The following is a 25,988-nucleotide window of genomic DNA, read 5'->3' on the forward strand; positions in this document are numbered from 1 at the left end:
AATTCTGAGGGACAGGATAACCGTCACTTTGAAAGGCAGAGTAATCAAGGACAGTCAGCATGGATTTGTTAAGGGAAGGTTGTGTCTGACTAACTTGATTGAATTTTTTGAGGAGGTAGCAAGCAGGGTAGATGAGGGTAGTGCATTTGATGTAGTCTACATGGATTTTAGCAAGGCTTTTGACAAGGTCCCACATGGTGGACTGGTCAAAAAAGTAAAAGCCCATGGGATCCAAGGGAGAGTGGCAAGTTGGATCCAAAATTGGCTCAGTGGCAGGAAGCAAAGGGTAATGGTCGACGGGTGTTTTTGTGACTGGAAGGCTGTTTCCAGTGGTGTTCCGCAGGGCTCAGTGCTAGGTTCCTTGCTTTTTGTGATTTGGACTTAAATGTAGGGGGTATGATTGAGAAGTTTGCAGATGATACAAAAATTGGCCGTGTGGTTGATAGTGAGGAAGAAAGCTGTAGACTGCAGTAAGATATCAATGGACTGGTCAGGTGGGCAGAAAAGTGGCAAATGGAATTCAATCCGGAGAAGTGTGAGGTAATGCATTTGGGGAGGGCAAACAAGGCAAGGGAGTACACAATAAATGGTAGGATACTGAAAGGTGTAGAGGAAGTGAGGGACCTTGGAGTGCATGTCTGCAGATCCCTGAAGCTAGCAGGACAGGAAGATAAGGTGGTTAAAAAGGCAAATGGAATAATTTCCTTTATTAGCCAAGGCATAGAATATAAGAGCAGGGAGGTTGTTCTGGAACTGTATAAACACTGGTTAGGCCTCAGCTTGAGTACTGTGTACAGCTCTGGTCACCATAATACAGGAAAGATGTAATTGCAATAGAGAGGGTACAGAGGAGATTTACGAGGATATTGCCAGGACTGGAGAATTTTAGCCATGAGGAAAGGTTGGATAGGCTGGGGTTGTTCTCTTTGGAACAGAGGCAGCTGAGGGGTGATTTAATTGAGGTGTACAAAGTTAGATAGAGTGGATAGGAAGGACCTATTTCCCTTAGCAGAGAAGTCAATAACCAGGGGGGCATAGATTTAAAGTAATTGGTAGAAGGTCTAAAGGAGAGCTGAGGAAATTTTTTTCAGCCAGGGTGGGTGTCTGGAACTCACTGCCTGAAAGGGTGGTAGAGGCAGAAACCCTCAACTCATTTAAAACGTACCTCTATGTGCACCTGAAGTGCCATGACCTACAAGGCTGAAAAGGTTGGACAAGTGCTGGAAAGTGGGATTAGGCTGGGTGGCTCATTTTCGGCCGGCGTGGACACGATGGGCCGAATGGCCTCCTTCTCTGCCATAAATTTTCTATGATTCTATGATTTTTTTGAAGCGTAGTTTTGTGAGTTTGTCGGAACAAAAAACAAGACAGAAAACACAACGCATGTCTAACAGATAGATTTTTGTGGCTAAAATTTAGATATGCGTGTCCATTTTGAACTGAATTATACCCTGAAGATCTAGCGGCAGCATATATCTGAAAGATCTATACATTTTTTAGAAAGATCCACGCTCGTGGCAAGTAAGGCTTGTGCCATAAGACATAAGACTTGGCTTGTAAAATTTATCCTTATCTTTACTTTAAGATATGTGGAACAGACGGCCTTCAACCACATATGCTAATTAACTGGGTTGGACAAATAGCTTGTTGTGAATTGAATTGAAGAATAAAGAGTATTAGTTATAGAGATAAGTATAGATGTAGATGATAAAATGATTTATGAAACACTCCTGTAACTCCTGAGAGCATAATGACATCTATGGAATGCACCTGATCAGGGTTGAATAATCTAGGTTATAATGTTCAATTGATATGATGGAGTTTTGCTCAATTACTTTTGGAGATAAGCTTCAAGTTTCTGTGGAAATGAAATAAATTAAGGGGGAAGGGAATGTACAGTAAAAATTGTACAAAGTCTGTTGGAAGAAATGGCTGAATGTCCTTTCCTCGTTCCACACTTCCCTACATTCTTACAAATGGAGCTCATCTGACTCCCGCTCAAGAATAATAATGCCGCAATTAGCAACAAAAAGGCAAAAGAAAGGGATGCTGAGGAATATCATTTGATTTGGAAAACATAAGGTTCAATTTGGAATAAATACTCAGAACAGGGCAATGCTCTATTGTTTTACAATTGTCAGCATGAGAAGTATTGAAAATAGAAATAATTGCAGAAAATATTTGCTTAGAGCTTGATATTAATCATCATTTTATTGGGCAGGGTTCCAAATTTATGTTCACATATCATGCCCTGGGCTAGGGATTGGACTAAATAGTCACTCATACGCTACGGTCGCTGTGTATCCATCTTTTAACAAGGTGCCCAAGAGCGGCTAAAGTGAATCAGAAGGCAAACAATGTTGACACTGGGAAATGGAACACTTGTCTACTTCAAACACCGAATGACAAGTGTCAAGTACTCCCAGGTCAGGTAAGATACAAAGTAAAGCTTTGGTCCAAAAATGTACCTTAGGCCAACCTCAGAAAAACAATCCTTACCAATCTGCTTCCATTTGGCACACCAGCCATTCTGTGGCCTCTCTGTGTGAGGCTACCAATTTAGTGCAAATTAGAGCAGTTTCGTGCTGCAGGCCTATGCCATCATGAACTGGGTTGGAGCTCCCCAGATTCACTTCATGCAAACCCCTATCAGACAGCATGGAGAGAAGCCTATCATCCCATTAGCCTGAATGGATTTGAAGCCAGGTCCCAAAGGTGAAAGATCAGTGTCCGGTCACATGGCATCATGCAAATGTTATTGCCTTTACCTTATAAAGGTTGGATCCCCTGTAGTTGAGTATCTTTGCTCGTGGTTTCATGCCAGCAGCTATTGTACGTCCCTCCACCATCAAATCCCCCTTGGGTTTGCATATTGGTGGGACCATTGTAGATTTCCCCTGCACTATATTTCAGGTATTTTACCAGTCAGTTCAAAGAGAGGTCAACGATAAAATGTGTAAAGCAGAGTGTGATAGGAAGAATATGCTACTCAAGGCCAGTCTGTTTGTGCAGCCAGAGTCTACACTGTCACTGAGGTGAAATCTCTTTCCTTTGGTGAGCCTCCCTTGTGCAGGTGCCAATCCAGAACTCTGAATTCAGGGAAGGGTAAAACAGAGGCCTAGTGTTGGCTAATTGCTGACCAAATCCAGTCTCTGTTTACCAATATAACATGTTACAAAAGAGGGGTTCAGGAAAAGTGGTCTCTTGCACGAAGCATGCAGTGTGAACCAATGAGCTGCTGGCAGCTTGACCTTGCACTGCAGCAGGAAATAATACAACATTTTTTGCTGACTGAAAACAATTTAATATCAAGTTTTGAGAATGACTAGCCTGTTTCTAATAGTTGTTTATTCCAATTAACAGCAGCAGACAACACACAACAAAAAAGCATTTCCTGAACAAGGAGCAGAGCCAGTGTCTCTGTTCGGGCCCAGTCACTCACTCAGAAGCCAGCTTCTCCTGCAGAATAAAAACAAGATTGTTTCTACACTCGATCCAAGCACAGAATAACATGTGTAGTTTTATGGTCAATTTTCAAGTTTGCAGCAATGCAAAAGTGACAATATAACTTTAAAATCAGATCCCAATCTGCAGAGGCCTTCTCACACAAAACCACTTGAAGTATAAATCCAGTGCGATATTAAACAGTGTTTAGAAAGTGCTCACACAATCCACTGGATCTTCTTTGTATTTTATAAACTCAAGCAGAGTTTCTTTTAATGTTTTGAGAGTGTGGATGCTCCCAACAGCACTCTCAAAGCATAAAATGATTACTGGTGGGGGTTGCCAACTCTGGTTGGAGGTATTCCTGCAAGTTTGGTCACGTGACACCCAACCATGTGACATTGGATCACGTGATATCCGACCACATGACATCTGAAATGTAAATGCAATTACCTTATGAACGTAGGGTCCCCTGTTGTTGAGTACCTTTGCTTGTGGTTTTGTGCCAGCAGCCGTTGTGCAAGAAGTTACAAGAAGTGGGAGGCCACCCATGAGCAGGCAAAGAAGGGAAACTGAGGGCAGGAAAGAGGGGAAACTGAAGATGGGAGGAATTTGATTCCACCAGTAACTAATAGTACTCACTGAAATTGCATCGATAACTAATAGTAATACTGAAAACACTCAGATTCCCCTCATAACCAACAGTAATACAAATGTCTGCAGACTACCTTTAAATCAACTTTAGAAAATACTGTCAAAATTTACGGAACAACACAACTTGGAAGTGGCTGTGGAATTGCACTTTAGTACAGAATCAGGAGGTCTTGAGAAAATGGCATACACTGTCAAGCAAACAATGGAAAATACAAAGTTTAATATAAAATGGTTGACATTTTATCAAGAACCATAAGATACACTGAGTAACTAATCCTTTGCACAGTGTGCTCACCTCAAACTTTTTTTTAAAAAAGGATTAACGTGGCAAGTTTCTGCTGAGTCACATGATTGGAGTAGGTAGAAAATAAGCGTTTGGTGGTGTGTGGGGATGGGGGGTTTAATCAGAGAATTAGTCTACTCTCGCACAAGCTCTGACATTCAGCTTAAGAGCAGCACTGCCAGAGGCTGTGTGAGCTTCTCGCCAGCCCTGATAATGCTGCAAAGTGTGAAAAAAAACCTAAACTTTGGTGTTAAAAAAACAGCTGCATTATAATCGAAGGAGCTCTTTGTTGTTTCGGAGTGTAGTTACAAAATTGTTATAATATGGTGTGCAGTCTCAAGACTCCCATATACACCATACAACACTGAGATATCTGAAGAGCAGAGGGAGTTCCCTCGAAAAATGAATAATATTTTTATAAATTGATTGCATTTTTTTTTAAAAACAGAATTCCCTCCTTTAAAATGCTCTTAAAATGTTTGCTACAAACATTACCAAACAGAATTTCGACCATACCAATCCAGACTGGTTCTGCTCAGAATATCAATATTCTGTATACATTTCTGAAGGTGTAAGATCCTGAAGATATCTTGTTCAGCAGCAGCCCTGGCTGGTTTACAACACAGAAGTCCCTTCTATATTGGTGCTTGTTTAGCTCAGATTCTAAGAGCTCAATATCAGTAACATCCAGCTTGCCAGGTTTGTTACTAAATCTGGCTTCCCTAACCCAGCAGCAGAACCAAAGACCCTGTGGGTTTTTCCATGGTTCTACAAAGGGTGTCGGATTTTGTTGTGTAAATACAGGCTGGTTACAGATAGCCATCTACTGGAATCTGAATTAAATGAGCAGCTGTATAAAAGCAGCTATAAAACCATACCTTTTGAGAGTCTCCTAGTCACCAAAGCAAATATCCGTATAAAAGAATGTCCTATCTACAATTATCACCACTAACTACACTTAACTACATAGCAACAGTCACTATGTTATCAGATCTCACTAATCCATGGTTTTCTTTCTTTTCTAAAATGGCAACCCTTTCTGTCTAAGCATAAAGGCTTTGCTATAATCTTGAATTTGTTTTTTTTGTTGAATCATCATACCTATTGTGATTATAATAATGAAGACGACATGAGATGGCTTCAGGACTGGAAAATTCCACTTGTCAACTTTTCTGTTTTTCTGCTTTAGCGAAGTTGAAAAGCAAAGCAACTCAACCAATTATGAGTAAGAGAGGCACCTTCATCCCTTTCCCACAAATTCTGTTACTCTGCTACCTCCAATCCATTATGTTCTGTTGCAGCTCTCCTCTGCTCTCCAGTATCTCAACTATACAGAAAAGGTCTAGGTTATTCCTTTTTAAAGGGGAAGGTAACTCTGCAGGTAAATCACTTGAGTTATACTAACACAATGCCAATCCCTTACTTTAGGTTATCTTAATAATATATTTTTTTTGCAGTGTCTTTCTTATCAGGGCTGTGCATTTCTGTCAGCAACGCGCATTTGCAAAAACCCACAATGCACTGTCTGGCTTGGTCTTCACTATATTGGCATTCTGTGGAACAGATAACAACAACAACTTGCATTTATATAGTGCCTTTAACATAGTAAAACCTCCCAAGGCACTTCACAGGAGCGTTATCAAACAAAATTTGATACTGAGCCACATAAGGAGATATTAGGACAGGTGACCAAAACCATAGTCAAAGAGGTAGGTTTTAAGGAGTGTCTTAAAGGAGGAGAGAGGGATAGAGAGGTGAAGAGGTTTAGGGAAGGAATTCCAGAGCTTAGGGCCTAGGCAGCTGAAGCTAATGGTGGAGTGATTAAAATTGGGGATGCGCAAGAGGCCAGCTTTGGATACACTGAAGATGATCCTCTTTGCTAACATTGCTCCAGTGTATCTTTTCTACAAACTGCTATAGAAAATGGGGGCTTACAAGACTTCACAAAATATCCTCTAAACGAAGATAATCTTTTAATTAAGAATCAATGTTGGTACTTACCCACAGGTTTACCTGACCCTTTTTTCTTCCCAAATCACTCTCTTTGCCTCTCCCCTTCTGAAGGTAATGATTCACGCTGAGGCATGGTTCCACAGGTACCAGCAGCCCTCTAGTATCTTGCCCTAACGGCAATTAATCACGTATACATAGAAGTTACAACATGGAAACAGGTCATTCAGCCCAACCAGTCTGTGTCAGTGTTTACCCTCCATGCAAGCAATTTGTTCTAATCACATTTACCCACCCTGTTCCCATATCCCTTCAAACTCTTTTTCTTCATCCGCCTATCCCATCTAATCTTTAATATTGACATAGTTTCTGCTTCAACCTCTAACTCTGGAAGTGAATTCCACGTCCTCATAACTGTGTAAAAATGGTTCCTCCTGAACCTCTGCTCTAAATGAGTCTAAACAGTTTAGTCATTGGACAATTCTCACCATGAGGAAGGGAAATCAGAGTCAAACCTGATCCCGATGTATGCACATAGAAATAAAGAACAAGATGAGATGAGTGATGGTACAAATAGTCCCCAATCTAGGGAGGACAAAAATTATCAAGGGCTCCCTGTTCTGATCACTATTCAGTGATGGTTGCTGAAAAGTCCACATTAGGCTTGTCACAGTGGTTGCACTCTTGCCTCTGAGTCAGATGCTTGTGGGTTCAAGCCCTGCTCTAGGGCATTAAGCACATAATCTGGGTTGACACTTAATTGCAGTACTGAAGGAGGTGCTGCTTTGTCAGAGATGCTGTCTTTTGGGTGAGCTGTTAATCCAAGGCCTCCCCACACCCCTGCCTGCTCAAGTGAACATAAAAGATCCCACTATTTGAAGAGAAAGGGAGTTTTCCTGGTGTCCTGACCAATATTTATCCTTCCAACAACACCACGAAAAACTGATGAACTGGTCATTCCTTTCCTTGTTGTTTGTGGGACCTTGCGATGTTGAAATTCACTTCCACATCTGCCTAAAAACTAACAATGACCATACTTCAAAAGCAATTCAGTCCCTCCATCTTGCAACCTCTCTTTGCATTATCAAAAACCTGCTCAATACCCTTTTCTTAATCTTTGCCTTCAGCCTGCCACCCTAACCCTCTTTTTTTCTTTTTGTCCCTCCTCTTCAGCATCCATTTTTTTTCCTCCTTAACATAAAGGAGATGTCTTCCTGCATGTGAGGATTGTTATAGAAATGCAAGTTGTTGTCGTAATTTAAAAACTGCAGAAGCTTCAGACTCATTCAAAGTGACATTGCATTCAATTATCGCTGGAGACTTTGGAATACTGAATTGTCAACCATTAAAATCGGCCAAAAGAGAAAATAGTACTGAAATGCTTCAAGCTATTCCTTGAGCTAAAGGTTGTAATTTGACTATTTGCACAATTCAAGAAAAGTACGAATGTTCCCACCCTGTCTTCCCTTTAAAAAAGCAAAAACTAATTATCGAAAAAGTACAACAGCAAATGACTTGACTTTGCATCTATTTTTCTGAGCTTTGCCAGACACAGGGCATTAAAAGGAGAATGTTGTACAGCCACATAGAATGTTACATACAAAAACACTCCACTTTCCATTCACAGGCTGGCCTTAAACAGGCTTTTTCTATTCGCGGCACGAAGCTTCATTTGCAAATTAAACAAGAAGCTTTACTGTGGAGCAAATGAACGTTGCCTCCCACTGACAAAACATATAATTTGATCATCTTACTCAACAGTCAAAAGTCTCGATTCTCCTTACAAACCTGCAGACCAATCTGGGATCATACTCAAGCCTTTATTTTCTAGGGGAGAGAGGTAATGGAGAACGATTCCAATAAACTCACCATTACCACCAATGACATACATTATAATTGGAACACTGGGGGGGAAAAAAATTGGATAGGGTCTATTATTGGGCGGGGGTAGCACGATCCGCTATTACCCCGCACTCAATGGCCCCTGCGCAGGCAGGACGAGACTTTCGTCAGGCCTGAGGACTTACCTTCAAGCAGCGTTCCGAATCAGTGTTGACATGAGGATTCAATGCAATTTGCACTTTCTACCAGCAGGGGAGCCCCAATCTCTTAAAGGCAGGCTGTCTCTTAAAAATCTCTAAAGGTAGTTGGTACCTGTTATTTGCTGAAAATAACAGTCTGCGTCTGCACGGAGTCTGAATGGAGATCAAACATCGCACATGCAAAATACAGATGCAGGTCCCGTCCCTATGTTTACAAACTGATGAGTTATGTTAAAACATTGAATAAAAGTTGTGCACTACTAAATCCCACATCCTCAAATCTGCACACCAGACCTCACCAATCTGCCGATCTGAGTTTGTACCAGGCCTGCGAGAATGCGTACAACAAGGTTCTCTGCTGATGCACTAAAGGCTTTGGTGCAAGAGATGGACAGAAGGAGGGATATCCTATATCCGTGGTGGGGTGATGGGCAAACAGCCCTCCAGACATATACCCAAAAGGCAGTGGGAGGCAGTGGGGGATGAAGTCAATACCAGGTGCATAGCATAATGAACATGGATGCAGTGCAGGAAGAAGTTCAATGCTTTGACATGAGTGGTCAAAGTGAATGAGGTCAACTGTCAAGTGGCGTCTCCTACCAACTGCACCACTAGCCACATCCACTGCTCCACGTACTACACACCCCATCACCCAGCTACCAACAAACTCTTTCCATCAGTACTCAACCCTTCCAATCAGATGCTTCCTCTCACCCTTACCCATTACCAATGTTGCAAGCCGCCCACCCACAACTCATAGGCCACACACTGGCAGCTAGTCAACCATGACAGGCATATCATCCAGACACACGTTCTGCTTTCTTGCAGGAGAAGGCGTTGCATATTAGGAGGCAGCAAGTGGCAGTGGCATTTAGCCCCTCGAGCCTGTTCCGCCATTCAATGTAATCATGATGGACCTGTGACCTAATTCCATATACCCGTCTTAGCCCCGTAGCCCTTAATACCCTTGGTTCCCAGAAATCTATCAATCTCAGATTTAGAATTCATAATTGAGCTGGCATCAACTGCCGTCTGCAGAAGAGGGTTCCAAACTTCTCCCACCCTTTGTGTGTAGAAGCATTTCCTAACTTCACTCCTGCACGTCCTGGCTCTAAATGTTAGGCTATGTCCCCTAGTCCTAGTGTTCAAGTATAGGAGACCTCCAAAAACAATTACAAATGTCTCGGCAGCCAGAAGCAATAATCCAGCCACTAACCTGTGAATCCTGCATGGTCCCTTTAAATAGCACTGGTGGGGGTCCTCCAGGCACTCTAAGACACGTTCAAATGGTCGGGGTTAAGACTGTGCGTTGAGTTGAGCGTTAGACACCATTCAGGGAGTTATCACTTTAAATCAGCCTTGCACACTGATTGAAGCCATTTTCTCCTTACTTTACATACTGCCGGCGTTCAGTATTTGCGCATCCGCCAACTCTTATACTGTGATGGAGTCCAGTGCATGTCACGCTAGAAACGAGCGTGTGCAGCCACGACGCCACGTTGGATTTTGGTGAGGACGTGTAGTGCCGAAACAACGGGCACTACACGGCCCAATTTAGCGCCCCATGTCTTCTGCAGGCGCTGTGCATCATTTGTTAATAGTTATGTATACTACGCTACAGACATCCACAGCATGATTTTTATCTGGAGCCGGGAAGAGGGCGGGTGGGTAGATTTTTACATGGGAAAGCCGGAAGTAAAGTGAGCGCGTCAGAAACTGTGATTGCAACTCAACTGAAGGCACTTAATTTTACTTCCAGGTTCCGCGTTGCCAAGCTGCGCAGCGGGCGTACTGCGCACCCACATGAAGCGATCTGAAGTCCACTATTTAACGGGACAATGCAAAAATGGATTTTGGAGGAGAAAGAAGGAAGTGAAGGTATGGATTCACATTGAGCAAAGGCAGCACCCAGGTTCTCAGATGCACTGCTTGAAGTACTGCTGGGTGCTGTGAGAACCAGAATGGAGGTCATTTACCCAAGTGATGGTAGAAAGAAACTTGGTTCTACCACCAAGAAGGTGGCTGGAGGTGGCAGAAGAGGTGAGCAGCAGGAGCACGGTGCCCAGATCTTGGCTGCAGGAAGCAGTTTAATGACCTAACCAGGTCAGCAAAATTGAGTATATTTGCTGATTTACCCATATCCTTTGTTGTGCAACATCCCCCCTCTTACTCTGTGTTGGCAAGCCATCACATCACATCACTCCTCACACCCACTTAAGTGTTACCAATAACCATCCTTCACTTGCTCACATCCCCATTTATCCATCCACCGCTGCCACTCACTCCAATCCTGATGCAAAATGATGTATCTGTCTGATAGTCAGCCTCACCCAATGCAATGCATTCACTGGGTGAATACGTCACCTTCAGTCACTCACAAGTCTGTTCTTTCGACCTTTTCAAAAGAGAGCGCAAAGTTCAAGGGAGAGGGCGAGGACTGGAGGTGGACCTCCACAAATAGTCCAACTCTCAGATGTGGAGGAGGAGGTCATGGAGATAAATGGGACAGCTACATCACTATTCATTGGAGATGGGGAGACTGGGAACCCGCAGATGCCTGGTGACAGAACTTAAACATCTTTCATACACACAGTGACTTTATTTCATCAAATACTGAATTCTGACAGATCTGAGTATGGTGACTGGCAAGACTGTTATTTTGCCAATGACGATTTCTGTTGTCTTCCAAGGCCTTCACGCACACAAGAAGAATGCGGCGAGATGGAAGAAATCAATTCTTCAGAGGAGCTCATTCCTTCTGAGGGTGCACCGTCACAGGACATACAGCCATGCACCAGCACAGATACTCGCACTTCGGTGGGTCCTGTTAGCCAGATAATTGGTTTGTCACCTGGTGATTCACCACTCACAATTGAACACGAGCAGACACTGGTGGCAGGGGCAGCTGTGGAGAGTCTGTGTCGGGGGGGTACACCCCTATCCAAGCTCTGCTCAGCTGGACACAGATGCTGAACCCCGGGGGCCATCACTGAGAATGAGAATGATTGAGGTACAGCTCCACCTTTGCGAGATACAGGAAAATATACTACGCACACTCTCCACAATAGCGGAGAGGACGGAGGAGTCCAACTCGAGCATTAGTGGATTGACGTCGCAGGTAATTGCAAGAGTGTCTGCCATGGAGAGAGTAGCTGCCTCCATGGAGCTTCAAGCACGGCTCTCAAGTTAGTCTATGCAGGTCATGACCACGGCCATGCATATTTTGGAAGCCAGCATGTCTGCCGCCTTAAACAGTGTGACAGATACCTTATCCGTGGCCTTACAACGCAGCACACATGTTCACCAACCTGCTGACAAACAGAGTGGTAGGAGTAATGTGCTACTAGCCCGGGAGAGGGATGATGGCAAAATGGGACATGGAAGAGGGAATTCCACTCAAAGCGCTCACACATCTCACCCGTTCCCCCTTCTCCGCCCTCCTTCAACCAGTAGCCAAAATGCTGCCTCGTCTCCCGATGGCCGAATCTGTCCCTGCACAAAGGCAGCTGGAGCAGTCTTTGGCTGGGCCCTCACAGGCTCCGAAACCCAGAGGTCATAGGCCAAAAGCATCTCAGCAGTCAGGGCAGGGATCTGAGCAACCTTTCACTACCTCTGCTGGGGCCACAGGAGATGCACTGCATAGAAGCGTTAGGAAGCGTAAGTTTAAGCAATTGTAGTTCACCAAGGGTATGCACAACTCTTCCTCAAGGAGGCTGCAGATGTCTGCAACCATCTGCCGACTCAATCTGAGCCTGCGTAGGCACTGCTCCTCAGGGTGATCCAGGAAGCTCAGCCTCTGCCCGTATACCCTCTCATGGGTAGTGCCCCTCTGTTGCTCCCCTCTCTGCTGTTCTCCAGGTCCTTGTTGTGCAACTCTCTCTTGTACACCTGCAGATCCCAACACAACACCACGTGACTACTGTAGATGGTTATTTTCCTCCTCCTCGGGTGACCTCTGGAATACTTCCATTGTGTCCCCCATCCTGTTCTTGTCAGTTTGAGAGGCTCTAAAGTTTTCCTAAAGCTGTCTCAACAAAGAACTCTCAGTCTCAAGACAAGTACTCTCAGCCAAACGTTTACCTGAGAGAACTGAGAGGCCAGCTGCAATGCCTGAGCTTTTATTGAGATGTGTCAATCACAGGTTTAAAGGGGCAAATCAATTTAGCTGCATCTCACCTCCGTTTCAATGGTAAGATTCAGAAGCCATGGGAAACCCATGCAGGTGAAATAAAATTCATTTCAGGTTCAGAATCCACAAAAAATTATTTACCTCAAGTATTTCAAGTAGATAAATTACCCCTTTAACGATCCGCCCACCAGGATTAATTGGGGACTCGACTTCCGGATTTCGGCTGCGCGCGCATCCAAACGCGCCCAGGTCAAACCCGGAAGTGGCCGTGTTGGAGCCGGGTTGCGGTTGCGCTTCAAAAAACTGTTATTTAACCTTCAACCCGTTATTTGGGGCTAAAATTACTTCCCCAGAGTCTGTTACTTATTAGAGATTGGAGGGCTTAAAATGCTGCTCCAATACTGAAAAGATTTTGCAGCAGGATCCTGATAAACACACAGTTCCTTTAAAAAGATCGCAGTCTCCAGATAGTCATACAGAGTAAAAGAGTATAAGAGATAGTGCCATCAAAAATGGCCTATAAGCAGGCTTCAAAACTCCTAGTAAAGTTATGCAAGCGAGATTCTGACAAACCATTGCCTCCTCCTGCTACTAGAGGTCAAAAAACAATGATTGCTTGGACAGTATTTGAAGTATTCCTCAACTGACAGGTCAGCCAATCTGTGTGATTGGACTGGAGATGGCAACATATTGCACAAGAAACATAGGCACATAATCACTTACTGTGTAAGCAGCTGAAGGAGAATGACGTCCTATGGGTCAGTACCGTGAATGTTAGGTTACTTACCTGTACATATGGTCCCGTCATTAGTTGGGAAAATATCTAAGTTTAAAATCTCATCCATTTAGCCCTAGCAGTCCTCCATTTGGTGAAAAACTCAGTGAGATCGGTGTACTTCAGTGATACTATCTCACAAAAGCACCTCAGAATACCCATGCCTCCTAGGTTTCACATCAGTGCGTTTGGTCAGTTTTCAGACCAGATGTCAGACATAAACTATAGGGGTAATTTTAACCCCCAAGAACGGGTGGATTGGGGGCGGGTGGGTAGTGAAAATCACTGTTTTTTGTACCGTGACAGCAACCCGGCTCCAACGTGCCCACTTCTGGGTTTAACGTAGGCACGCACAGCCGAAACCAGCGGGGGGTACTTAGCGCGTCAATTAAGATCATTGAGGTAGTTCAGATAGGTATTATTTTTTAATTGATTCTTAAACACAGACAAATTTAACTTCTCCTGCACGGGTTTCCCGGGGCTTCTGAATCTCGCCAGTCAAACGGAGGTGAGATTCAGCCGCAGTTAATTTGGGTTTTTAAACCTGTGATTGAAACATCTCAATAAAGGCCAGGTATTGCAGCTGGTCTCTCAGGAAACGTTTGGCTGAGAGTTCTTGTGTTGAGACTGAGAGTTCTTTGTTGAGACCAAGAGGTCTTGTGTTGAGATATCTTTAAAAAAACTGTGGAGCCTCTCAAACTGACAACTGGGGGCACAATGGATGTATTCCAGAGGACACCTGAGGAGGAGGAAAATGACCATCCACGGCAGCCACGTGGTGCTGTGTTGAGATCTGCAGGTGCATTAGAGAGAGGTGTGCAACAAGGATCTGGAGAACAGCAGAGAGGGGAGCAACAGAGGGGCTGAGGTTGCAGGAGGCACTACCCACATGGAGGGAATACAGGCAGAGGCTGAGCTTCCTGGACCTCTCTGAGGAGCAGTGTCTATGCAGGCTCAGATTGAGTCGGCAGGTGGTCGCAGTCATCTGCAGGCTTCTTCAAGAAGTGCTGCTCCCTGCTGGGCCTGGTGTCCACACATTGCCTGGCGCAGTAAAAGTAACCACGGCCCTCAATTTCTTTGCCACGGGGTCCTTTCAGGGCGCCACCAGTGACAACTCCAGGATGTGTCAATCATCTGCACATAAGTATGTAAGGCAGGTGACGGATGGGCTGTTTTCCAGTACGTTCGATTACATGAATTTCCCTCGCGATGACAACAGCCAGAATGAGTGGGCAGTGGGTTTTGCCTCTCTGACTGGTTTCCCATGGGTGCATGGCGCAATCGACAGCACATGGGCTGGCTTCCACAGCCGTGGACATGGCCTGCGTAGACTCATTTGAAATCCGTACTTGAAGCTCCACGGAGGTGGCCATTTTCCCCATGGCAGTTATTCTCGCAATTACCAGCGACATCAATCCACTAATGTTGGCGTTGGACTCCTCCATCCTCTCCGCTATTGTGGAGAGTGTGCGTGCCACATTTTCCAGTACCTCGCAAAGGTGGAGCTGTACCACAATCATTCTCATTGATGGCACCTGGGGTTCAGCATCTCTGTCCTGCTGAGAAGAGCTTGGAGAGGAGTGTGCCCTCTGATGCGGACTCTCCACAGCTGCCCCTGCCACCAGTGTCTGCTCGTGCTCACTTGTGAGTGGTGAATCACCGGGTGACAACCCAACTATCTGTCTACCTGAACTCATCGAAGTGCAAGTATCTGCGCTGGTGCATGGCTGTGTGTTGTGTGACAATGCACTCTCAGAAGGAATGAAGTCCTCTGAGGAATCAATGTCATCCATCTCCGCACATTCTTCTTCTACGCGTAAAGGCCCTGGAATACAAAAGAAAACAATATGAATTAGTCATGGCAAAGTAACAATCTTGCCAATCACCATACTCAGGTTTCTCATAGATCAGTCATTGATGAAATAAAGTCATGTGTGTGAAAGATATTGAAGTTCTGTCACCAGGCATCTGCGGGTTCCCAGTCTCTCCATCACTGATGGGTAGGGATGCAGATGTCCGACTTATCTCCATGGCCTCCTCCTCTGCATCTGTCAGCTGGACTATTTATGGAGGGCCACCTCCAGTCCTCGCTCCTCTCCCTTGCATTTTGCGCTCTCTTCTCCTACAAGGGGCGAAAGAACAGAACTGTGAGTGACTGAAGGTGACATATTCACCTGATCGATGCCGTGCATTGGGTGAGGGTGACTATCAGACAGATACATCACATTGTATCAGGACTGGGGTGAGTGGCAGTGGTGCATGGATAAATGGGGAGGTGAGCAAGTGCATAGAAAGTAAAGGATGGTTGCCACTGAAACTTAAGTGGGTGTGAGGAGCGACATGATGGAGTAGCCTTGCCAGGACAGAGTGAGAGGAGGGTGTTGTGCACCACAAATGTAGGTTAATCAGCAATTGTACTCACTTTTCCTGACCTGGTTAGGTCACTAAACCATTTCCTGCACTGCAGCCAAGACCTGGGCACCATGCTCCTGCTGCACACCTCTCCTGCCACCTCTAGCCACGCCTTCTTGGTGGCAAAACCAGGTTTCTTCCTCTCATCACTTGGGTAAATGATCTCCCTCCTGGTTCTCACTGACCCAGCAGTACTTCAAGTGCAGTATCCGAGAACCTGGGTGCTGCCTTTGCTCTTTTGGAATCCATTGGTGCTTTTCCTCCTTTCTCCTCCAAAATCCATTTTTGCATTGGCCCTTTAAATAGTGGACTTCAGATCATGTCGTGCAGGTGCGTAGTACGCCCGCTGCACAGCTTGGAACCACGAAACCAGGAAGCAAAAATAATTGCCTTCAATTGAGTTGCGATCGCAGATTCCGACGCACTCACTTCACTTCCGGGTTTCCCACGTGAAAATCTATCCACCTTTTGGGCTTTTTAGGCCTTTAGATGTTATTATGGAGTGAATCTAATGAGTTAGCATTCCTGATGCAGAGCCTGGCTCAACAGGAGGTCAGACCCGACCTGCAGTACTTATAATTTTTCGGTTATCCATTTTAATGACCAAAAAATCAGGAGGGCTACCATTTAGGCCCCTGACCTCTATACCAAGAGTGCCAATTCATCAAATTTACCCCGCCAAGAAAATTTAACTTTGGAGGCAAAAAAAAGTAGTTTCCTCACACAAGATACACATCACTACTAGTGCTCCTATAGCTACTGCAGTACTGATTCACACATAAACAAATCTTTACTCTTTATCTAAATAGCTGATGCAAAGTTTTTTTTAATGTTTTAATCGGTTTTGCGCTCACTGATATGCCCTGCCAACAAAACACTTTTGCAGCATTCCCCCTGTGTCAGCACAAGCATTCCCATTTCAGGTACAGCAAGGAACGATGAAGAATAGTCTCCTTGGCACAAGGGGACGATTTCCTCTGATCGCTGTTTATAGCAAAATCGTAAACACGTTTTCACTACAGCTAAACACGAGAAATCCTCCCCAATACTCTTAAAACAGCATCAGTAACATTCCACTTTCCACACCAATCATCTTCTGGCTTTTCTAACTGAGATTGACAACTTAGTGGCAATTAGTGCTGAATTATGGATAGGCTTGTGCTGAGGATCCTCTCCATTTATTAGCTGGTTCAGTCTGCTCCGAAGCCATTTCACCTATAGCCAGCCATCTGAGCTAAAATTCAGGCCAAATCCTCAGGAGATTTATGTTAACCAAAATCCACTAACAGTTGCCCTCTGTTTTTGATTAGGGAGGATGTGTTGCGACATGATTCAGGCCAGGGTATACTTACCCCCACAAAAAAAACACATACTATTCACAATCTCTATACACTAAAGTTTGGGAGCTTGTCATTGAAAAATTATTTTAAAAATCTGTCAAAGGACTTATGTTACTAAATTATAAATTATTAAATTATAAAAGGTACAAGAGCTCAACAGCAACTCAACATGAAAACCTGAATTATTCCAATAAATGATTTTTAAATCAATGACCCACAACTTAAACTTTAAAACATTTTAATAAATCTTTTTTCTGTGGTACAGATAGAACAGTGACAATCTGTTCAACACAACAGCCTCTCGCTATGACTACTCTAAACTGATATTAAAGGACAACATGTAATGCATCTATCAATTCTTACATTACAATGGTAGCTTGTAATTAAGGGAGGAATGTGATTTTTTTCCCCAAAACACTTGAAAGTCTAACTCCCAAAAGACTCATCTCCCAGTTAGAACTAAATGATCATCTGTAATTGTTGATGTTAGCTTCTTGTGTCTACATTAAAGCCCAAAGGTTAACAAAAAGAGACACGCTCTCACTCCAAGCCTAGGGCTCCAGTGCTGAAATAAGTACTTGTGTTTGCTGCTATGCTCATGGGAACTTGGAGAGAGCAGGATAGATTTAGAGAAATATCGAGATAACTCAGATGTGCACTGAACGCCAATCCAAACTTGTTCCTGCTATCCTTTGTAGTGAAGGGGAATAGAAGGAAAATAACAGCCGTCCAGTAGTTGACAATGGAAAGACTAGGAATGACTCTGTACTTCAACCATCAATCCCAGATCAAGTCCTGTGCATTTCCATCATGATATTTAAAGGAAACTTCTTGTCATACTGACTCTAATTCCACAAAATAAATATTTATTTTGATAATTATTTTGAACCTTTTCACAAAATATAGCTAAATTGCTATTCCAGCCCATTTATAAGCAACGGATGTTTTGCTGAACAACTTTGATCTACGAAAGTATTTGCCAGTGAGTCCACTTCAAAGGTAATTCATTGTCTGAAGTGCTTTGAGATATTTTAATATAAGGCAAATATCGATATTATTTGTTAACAAATTTTAGAATGTCACAACATTAATTTATAGACATGAAGCCAGGAAAGCTAAGAACTAACATCTGCCACAAACAAATTCTGACAACCAATTTAGTAATTCATTTCCATGATCTGCCAACATTATGCAAAACACAAGGATACATTTTCTATTCAGAAGTTTGAATGACTGGTTGTCTTAACTACTTTACAAAACCTGCTGACAGTCAGTCAGGAAATGAACAATCCCTAAAGCTCTACCCTGAGCACTAAAAATTGCAGGTTCACAACTAACAATGGGGCAAATTATGTGGTCAGGTGCGCCAGTAGCACCAATGCCAAATGAGCGAGTTGGGGTATATAATTGCGTGAGCAGGTGATAAGTCTGTTTCTTGCCCAATACACACAGACTGCCATTCGATGATCGGACTGTTTTAAGCTGCAGGTTTTGGATGTGGCCTAGTTTTTAATATTTTGTGCATTTTTTCGCAGCCTTTATTTTTCATTTCTGGCTTCTGAAGATCGGCATCCGTTGGATAGACCGCTCTACTTGCTGATTTTGGAGGAGGATCTGAAGAGGCAACAGAGTGAGGTTGGTACCTGACATGGTCTTGCCGCACCTGTCCTCATCCAACCACGGGGACTCCACTGCAGATGGTCCTGAAGTAGGCACTTCCTACTTAGTGCACTGCAGTTCAATTAGGTGGTCAAGCATCACTGCACAGATGCAATGACTGAACACCACCATAGTCGCCCCCACATTTAACAGGATGCCAGGCATAAACTCAAAGGACTGCATTAAATGCTTGTGGTCAGATATGAGACTTTGTTTGTTGGAAAGCCCCGTCCACTCCCAATCCCTGGGCTACGCCCCTGAAGGAGACTTCAGCTGACTAACTGAGCAGTATGTTTCTGCTCCTCCCCTGCTATCTTCACTTGTTCCTCCTCAGTCGTACTCTATAAATCACCCCAAGGCTCCCTCCTGTAACTCACTAACTGAACCCGCAGAGCATGTGCATTTGTGCTGCTATTCGTCACTGTTGGAGAGAATGAATCAGGATGATGTGAGGCGATGGAGCCCTCTGGGGTCTCTTTATCATAGTCGTTTGTAGGATCAAAAGAAGATATCTCTTCAAATGCAGCTTTCATTGTGTGTTATACTACAGTGAATTGTATACCTTTGTGTCAGTGAATGAATAAGTAGGAGGGAGAAAGAATGATAAACAATGTATGGTGCTGGCCCAGAGTTTGAGGAGGCCTCCAAACTAATCCTTCTCTACTCCCTCTATTGCCTCAAGCCCAGAACATGGAAATCTTTCTCATGGGGAGCCAGTGGACTGTAATTGCATGGGCCCTCTCCAGTGCATCTTTGTTCCCAGCTGTTATCTGAAACTTTTTTTGTGGTAAACAGATATAAAACATAAATATATTGGAATCTGGAAGAGTAGAATCAATGCCCAGTCTACATGCCATCTTATGTGAGTCCACCAACAGAGACAGCTGGTGCTTGCAGTGAGCTTGGTGATCCTAATTTGCAAGATTTATGTCACAAAGCATGTTGACAACAAAGTGATCCATGCAGCAAAATGTGCTTGTGTGTGCGTGTGTTAACTATTAAGAACCTCAGAGCTGCATCCTCAAAAAAAGCCGTCTTGCTCCTGTCCCTTCTTGATGCCATCTAGAACTGCTATCAACAAGACTTTCAATTTAGATATGAGCAACTCTGCTGTGACTGTAAGGAGCAACCCTTTTGTGGATTTTTTGTAGGGCTGAATTAGTCTACAAAAAACTGGATGTGTGATACCTCTTATTCAATGTGAAATTGGATTTTAGAAATGTTTACATAATGTTCAAAAGTTATAGGCCACGGCTTTTGGATTTTATTCAGTTTTAAACAGAATGCTTTTTGTTTGTTTTGTGGGTTATTAAGCATTTTGCTCGTGGCAACCCAGCTGTTTAATAAAAAAAAACTCGTCCCTTTGAAATCCTGTGTGGAAAGAAACAGCAACGGGAGCAAGTGAAGCGCAAATTAAGCAGCAAACGTGAGGACATCCAGATTTCATGGAACATATGGATCCAAGTTGGGCTGCAGATACTGCTGGAGGCAGCCCACCTGACTACACGTCTCAGTCACATGTCCTGTGCAAATGTGTACAATCCATCATTCACCCACAGATATAAACATCACAGAGATGTACATTCACAATGTTATCTCCAGGATTTTAGCACGTTTCAGAAAATGATTAAGACTCAAAAAGGGAAGTATCTAAAATATTATATGACTTATTTTATGCCCCAACACTTTAAACAAAGTTTGGTCTATGGGACAGTACTTTTAATACAAAGTGTAGCAATCTATTCCCCAATGGACCTCACTGCATCAATTTAAAAAAAGCTACCTTTTAGGGGTAGCCATTATTTATGTTGCTGATCTCTCTCCCCCCTCCAGCCACCAATGAGATCCAAAAGTTAGTATGGTGGAGTCATTGATTTGTGCTCAGCTGACATCAGCCACGGAGGCCCCAAGAGACGACAGTAATGATATTGATAGTTGTTCTTGGAATTTAAGAGGACACAACATCAGTTAGGCTGTCTATTTTGTGGTAGGAAACTGGTTGCACATTGAACAGACAGTCAGAGTTGCTTCATATAAAAGCAGACAAATACGGAAACCAGCAGTGTGGTAAAGGCTCTAAGGCCAATTTTAATTCCCAACGGGAGCAGACATTAATCCTGCATTGGGGGGGGGGGGGGGGCGGGGGGGGGGGGGGGAGATTCAGAGATGAGCAGATTTTAACTGCTGGGCCTCATTTGAAGCCAACCGGTCAGCTGCTCGGTCGTTTCTGGTTGAAGGCGGAAGCTGGCCAGCAGGGGAGAATGAAGACTTCAAGAGGACATAGACAAACTGGTGAAATGGGCAGACACATGGCAGATGAAATTTAACGCAGAGAATGAGGAGAGGCAATATAAACTAAATGGAACAATTTTAAAGGGCGTGCAGGAACAGAGAGACCGGGGGGTGCAAAAATCTTTGAAGGTGGCAGGACAAGTTGAGAAGGCTGTTAAAAAAGTATATGGGACCCTTGGCTTTATTAATAGAGGCATGGAGTACAGAAGCAAGGAAGTTATGCTAAACCTTTATAAAACACTGGTTACGCCTCAGCTGGAGTATTGCGTACAATTCTGGGCACCACACTATAGGAAGGATGTCAAGGCCTTCGAGACAGTGCAGAAGAGGTTCACTAGAATGGTACCAGGGATGACGGACTTCAGTTATGTGAAGAGACTGGAGAAACTGGGGTTGTTCTCCTTAGAACAGAGAAGGTTAAAGGGAGATTTGATAGAGGTGCTCAAAATCATGAACAGTTTTGACAGAGTAAATAAGTGGCAGAAGGATCAGTAACCAGAGGACACAGATTTAAGGTGATCGGCAAAAAAGCCAGAGGTGACTTGAGGAAACATTTCTTCTAGGAAGCGAGTTGTAATGATCTGGAATGTATTGCCTGGAAGGGTGGTGGAAGCAGGTTCAATAATAACTTTTAAAAGGGAATTTGATAAATACTTGAAGGGAAAAAACATACAGGGCTATGGGGAAAGGGCAGGGGAATAGGAATAATTGGATAGCTCTTTCAAAGAGCCGGCACAGATACGATTGGCCGAATGGCCTTCTCCTGAGCTATACCATACCATGATACTATGAAGTGGGATCTAACCCGTACCCAAAGCACCTTTCTTGTGCTGCGCCTCCGAATAAAGAATTGATTTAACCTTTCAACCAGCATTTCCAGGGAATTCCAATCTCCATGGGCAATATGTTTTTTTTAGTTCAATTGTGATGCTGAAACAAACCCTAATACTATAGTAACAATTCTATTCAAATTAAAAAGCAAGGCCTCTTCTCATCCTGATAAGTTGTGAAGTACAATGCTGTAAATCATGACTTCTCTTAACAGATAAAAGATTTTGATTTACGTTTCACATCATGCATACATGCACACACACATGCAATCTTTAATTTCTTCAGGATGACTGATTTGCTAAAATTTAACAGTTGACAAGGACATTTTCAAGAACGTGCACAGAATGCCTCGGCTGCTCTCATCAGAGCCCCGTATTGTCCGCCTGCCAGTATTATTGCTTTCTGTCAAACCAAATGAGACTACAAAAATTAAACGAAATATATAAAATTTAGAAATAAACATGTCACACTGTCCCTGAGGGGGAAAGGCAGACATCTGTTCTCATGTTCCCAGCAGACATGGTGGACAGAATGGAACAATCACCTGGTCACAGACATCAGCTCTTACTATAAACAGACTGAAAGAAATTAGATCATCAGATGGCTGTCGTTCTCAACTCTTTAAGTTCTCGATACTCATGAGCAAAAGGCATTTTCCACAGATTGTACACTTTGGTCAGGCTTATCTCCCCAACATTTGAGTTACTCCAAGCCAATTGATTGCAATGTGTCACATTGAAAACAGCAGCTTTAAATGTCATATCAACAGCCCAATAGTTTTAAATAGTCAAAAAAAAATGACGGGCACAGAAACTTTCCTGAAACAGTCACGCTGACAGTGCTAGCCAATCTGCAGCCAACAGCTGTCCTCATACCATATATATGGTCCCCTTCGTGGAAGCTTATTGACAACTGTTTATTTTGTGACTGTTGATGATGTCAAATGATGGCCTTGGGCCCACCTGAGCATGGGTTCAGTAGAACTGTTAAAGTTACCCCAATAAAAATGAATGCAATCATTAATAATTAGGTCATAATATATGCACAAGTTGTGTTTTTTTCTTGTAATTGGCAGTGAGCTAAAATTCAACAACTCTGCAGTTCAATTCAATTCAATTCAATTGACATGGTGAATTCAATTGACTAATTCAAGTCACATGATTTGTTCATAGGAAAATGCCTGTCATTGCTGTCTGCCATGACACATGCCAGTGACAAAAATTAAATGTGATGACAGAATAAAACTACTCCCATGAACTCTTACTGTATATAGTACATATAAGATAACAAAGGCTACATGTGTTTTAAGAAGTTACCAGATCTGGATGTTCAGGTGACATTGGTGGACTACTCGCGTCTTCATGTTTTACCACCCTCTGAATCCTCAATGTATTAGCTTCCTTGTAATAAGCTTCTCCTTTTGTGTAACACATTATCCAATTCAGATATTGCTTTAGCATGATATATGCATCTCCTGTTGTGCCATTTGGCTAAATACATTTAGTCATTTGGGTCCCCACAGAGTGAGATGTCAACATAGAAAATTTTGGGATAAATAACAGCCATGTGGCCCAACAGACTCGCCCTTGTTTTGGTCTCAACCCCATCTTCCTACCTTCTCCTCATATCCAGTCTAGAAACATATTTAATTCTCTTTGAACTGATTTATACTATTTGCTTCAAAGGCCTTTGTCCAAGATAAGGTGACGCAAAATTACTGTTTGCTGTGCATCAAAGGGCATTCACCAAAGAACATGTTTTATGGCTGGCTCCCAAAGGCAGCCTTACATAAAAGGATTAAAAAGAACATGATTTTCTCTGAGACTGTAGGTAATTCAAGATTTCTGGTTAATCTTCAGAAGTGGATTATTAATAATAAAATTCACAGCCACATTACTGCTGGATAGTGTAAGCTTTGGGAAGTTTTTTCTAAACTGAACACTAAAAGGCTCATGATTGCATAAGACAGCTAAATCCTGTACTTACTACAGCCGGTCCCAGACATGCAAAGGTGAAGTAAGTAGGGTTTTGTGCTGTGACAAATTACATCAATCCTACACAAACTCCCTACAGTTTGCAGAAGTACTGAGAGCTGCACTTTACCGGTTAAATATCTGAGTCAGTGGCACTATACAGAGCATGGTGCAGTACAAGTAGGAATTTTGTCCTCCATTCAAAATTAAATTTGAAATGACAAGCTGCAAATCAATTTCTGGTTACCGAAGCATTCAAGCTTGCCATAGTTCACTGAATAAGTGTTGGGCTCCATCGTCTTCTCATACAGTAGCATCTTTCGATAACTGTCACCACTGATATAGCCACTTGTAAACTGAGTAGCTGGAATGATAAAGGGCAAGTTATTTTTACCACACTGGATCAGCTCTCTGGTAGTTCAAGCTATGCAGTGGATGTCTTGCAAATCTCAAATGGTTTAATGGGGAGATTTTCGAGTGAATTGTACTGGTATTGCCCAAATTTTCAAAGATGTTACCTAATCTTCAAGTCATTTGTGTTCATATGAGCATTAATGGCTTACTGCTGGATTGTGCAATTTATGCTAATTGGGACAAATCATCAGAGACTATTGCTTGTTCCCAATTTTCACAAATGCAGGCTTTTACCAGGGCAGCACCCAGTAAAGAGCAATTTATTTAAATAAAAATTGTTGTTGAAATAGGCCACTTGGATCCCCACAGAGTGAGATCTCGACACGGAAAATTTTAGGAAGGAGTAAAGGCCATTTGATCCAACACTTACCCTTGCTTTGGTCTCAGCCCAAGCTTCCTGACTTCTCCCCATGTCCATCCACTAGCTTTTGCACTCTAGAAACATATTTAATTTCCTTTAAATTTATACCAATTGTATAGCTCTGTTAAATGTTTTGTATATTGCAGCTGATGTTTAGAATGGAATCTTTTCCTCTTCTTCCCCTGGTAGTACTACACGTTTCAGTTGTAAAATAACTTAATGTGGATTTTAACATGTCATTTAGCTAGACAAAGACTGCAACTACTTCTCACCAGCACAGAGCCTCTAGAAAATTCCTACCTTTCTATTTGCCATTAACTCAATGTCGTAGATTGCAATTTCAGGGTTATCTAGACTGGTGAAAAAAGCTTCTGACAGGCAAGGGAATCATGGAACCCTTCCACCCATTTACTTCCTTATGTTTAGGGACATCGCAAAAAAAAATCCCAATTAACTTATTAGAAGGCTTTAAGTAAGGGTAGTTAAATGAGATATGGAGGAAGAATCAGGATACTGGATGCGTTTCTTATTGAGGTATGAGAGTGTATACTGAGGTATCTCACTGACTCTGCAATGAGTATTGGTCACATAGCAATTTGTTTGAAAAGCATGGAGAAAAAATAGTGAATGCTACATGATTGACTTGGTAACTTTCAGATACCAGAATTGAGAGGTTATAACTATCAGGAAAGACTGAACAGGCTGGGGCACTTTTAGAAAAGAATAGAGGGCTTTAAAATTATGATGGAGTTTGATAGGGTAGACATAGAGAAGATGTTTCCACTTGTTGGGGTCATAAATATAAAATAGTCACTAATAAATCCAATAAGGAATTCAGGAGAAACTTCTTTACCCAGAGACTGGTTAAAATGTAGAACTTGCTAGCACATGGAGTGGTTGAGGCGAATAGCATAGATGTGTTTAAGGGGAAGCCAGGTAAGTATATGAGGGAGAAAGGAAAAGAAAGATATGCTGATAGTGTTAGATGAAGCAGGGTGGGATGTGGCTCCTGTGGAGCATAAACACTGGCATAGACCAGTTGGGCCTATTGGCTTGTTTCTGTGCTGTGAATTCTATGTAATTCTATGTTTGCAGCTGCCAGGCATGGGCAATAGAGTCATCTAATGGTGATCTGGCCAAACAATTCCCACACCTATGAGTCAGTGTCTTAAGTTTCCTGCAATGGGCACTATGATTTACAGCAGTGTTGCTTCATCTTTAGGTCCTCAAGTCAAACCCAGACCAGACTGATGTGATGATCACAAATATATGCCCTATTGCTCCAAGATGCATGGCCCAGACCATTGAAATGGTGGCAAGGTTCACTATGCAAAGTCAAGAACCAAATCAGATGTTGCACAGGAGTGAGGATGACGGTTAAGACTTAGGCCAACTAATGGCAGTGCAACCGTAGCTCTTTGTCCTTCAC

General features: G+C 43.0%; 1 protein-coding gene across 6 annotated transcripts in view; it reads right to left on the minus strand.

The window, feature by feature from the left end:
* slc6a9 (solute carrier family 6 member 9) overlaps positions 1 to 25,988 on the minus strand; it is a 222,206-nt gene that overhangs the window by 149,002 nt on the left and 47,216 nt on the right. For 2 of the 6 annotated variants that reach the window (XR_010963851.1, XR_010963852.1), the window contains 3 exons: positions 6,383 to 6,504; positions 3,898 to 4,016; positions 3,281 to 3,459 (listed from right to left, as the gene is read on the minus strand). The exons of 3 other annotated variants lie outside the window; for them this stretch is intronic. The gene's annotated coding sequence lies outside the window, so the exon portion shown is untranslated. Of the gene's footprint in view, positions 1 to 3,280; positions 3,460 to 3,897; positions 4,017 to 6,382; positions 6,505 to 25,988 lie in introns of those variants that run through there. One more of the 6 variants, XR_010963853.1, reaches the window with a different exon arrangement.

Source organism: Heptranchias perlo, chromosome 9, assembly GCF_035084215.1.
Source record: "Heptranchias perlo isolate sHepPer1 chromosome 9, sHepPer1.hap1, whole genome shotgun sequence".
Classification (NCBI taxonomy): Eukaryota; Metazoa; Chordata; class Chondrichthyes; order Hexanchiformes; family Hexanchidae; genus Heptranchias; species Heptranchias perlo.